This window comes from Echinops telfairi, unplaced genomic scaffold, assembly GCF_000313985.2.
Source record: "Echinops telfairi isolate 266 unplaced genomic scaffold, ASM31398v2 ScPeMD7_23;HRSCAF=83, whole genome shotgun sequence".
In the NCBI taxonomy this organism is placed as follows: Eukaryota; Metazoa; Chordata; class Mammalia; order Afrosoricida; family Tenrecidae; genus Echinops; species Echinops telfairi.
Genome location: NW_022103920.1, coordinates 88212216 through 88213973, shown reverse-complemented (window position 1 = coordinate 88213973; position 1758 = coordinate 88212216).

The following is a 1758-nucleotide window of genomic DNA, read 5'->3' as shown; positions in this document are numbered from 1 at the left end:
ACTTTGTGGACTGGTGTCAGACATATGGGTTAATGTTGGACTTGTGGGCTTGGGCAGCACTGGGTTGGGATGTTTTCTTGATGTGTACTTACCCTTTATATAAAACTCTCTCTTATACATGAGTTTCTGTGGATTTGTTTCTCTAAAGTATCCAGACTAACACAGGCTGCTAACTGCAAGGTCAGCAGTTCAAAACCACCAACTGCTCTGAGAGAGAAAGATGGAGCTTTCTACCCCCGTAAAGAGTGAGGGTCTTTGAAACTCACAGGTGCCGTTCTACCCTGTCCTATAGGGTCACTGTGGGTCGGCATGGGCCCATCCTCAGAGTGAGGATGGGGAGAGAGTTGGAGATCAAAGGGTGAGAACCCCTGGGCACAAGTTTCTTTCGGAGGTGATTTCTAAAACTTGACCTTGGTGAGGTTTACACACATACATGAATACAGAAACAAAAGGCACCCACAAGAGAATTATACATTTTAAATAGGTGGACTGTATGATATAGCCTGGGAATTCTACCTCAATAACCCTGTTAAGGAGTCCCTTTGGGGGCAAGCAGTTAAGTCCTTGGCTAATAGGAAATTTGGGGGGTTCAAGACCCCCAGAGGTCCCTCAGAAGAAGCATCTGGTGTGCTACTTCCAAAAACTCTCCCCTGAAGCCCCCTGGACCCCAGGCCTTCTTTGACACACACGGGGTCCCCAGGAGTCAGAATGATTGACAGTGCATTTGGGTGTGTACATACCAAAACATTATGTCACAAAAACCATCCCACCGGACAGTTAACGATTTAAGAATAAGGGAAGAATTTTCCAAATATATATGGAAGAAAGCTTAAACACACACACACATACACATTTCATTAGAGAGGGAAAAAAATGTCTATTGGCCCAAAAGATAAATAAGAGTTGTTGTTTTTTTAAAAAACAAACAAACATAGTTTTCCTTTTAGAAAAGTTCTTTTGCCATATGTGCCAAACATTGTTAGACTTTGAACCAGCAATAATCTCATTCCTGGAAATCCAGCCTACAGATGAAACGCAGCTGGAAAAGCTAAAATCGCTAGGATGTGGATTTCAATGTCACTTACCGTGAACCATGGCGCGTCTCCACCCTGTGGGCAGCTAGGCAGTGATGAAGTAACCCTTTGTTGGACTTCTGTATGTACTCTTAGGCAGCAATGGACGTTTCCAGCACCTTTATGATGACGTGGAGACGTGACTCTGGCCCAGCGCTGGGAAGACAAGCAGTACGTAGGGGTGGCCCACATGGCAAGCTCATGGCTTTGCCAGCATTCCACCAGAAGTGCTATGAGGCACAGCAAATCCTGGGACCAACCCAACACTCTGTTCACTTTTACCTAACCAGAATTGCTGTCTTGGGGTTTTAAGCTGAGATTCATTTGGAATCAGTTGGGTACAAGTCTGACTTTATTTTCCCACTGAATCAGCAGTTAGACCATCACCATTTCTTATATCATGTGTCCCCCTCTCTCAGAATGGAAATATCACACCAACCGCTGCTGCTAGCAAGTAGATTTTGACTCATGGTGATGCTGCAGGATCGAGTAGAAACTGCCCCTTTGGGTTTCCAAGACAATAACTCTTTATGGAGCAGTGAGCCTCATCTTTCTCCAGAGCAGCAAGGGGTGGGCTTAAACCACTGACCAGGTGATTGGCAGTTCAGTGTGTAACTCACTATGTCATAACGACTCCTTTGAAATACCAGAGTGGTGGCTTCATGGTTACTTGTTGGGCTCCTAA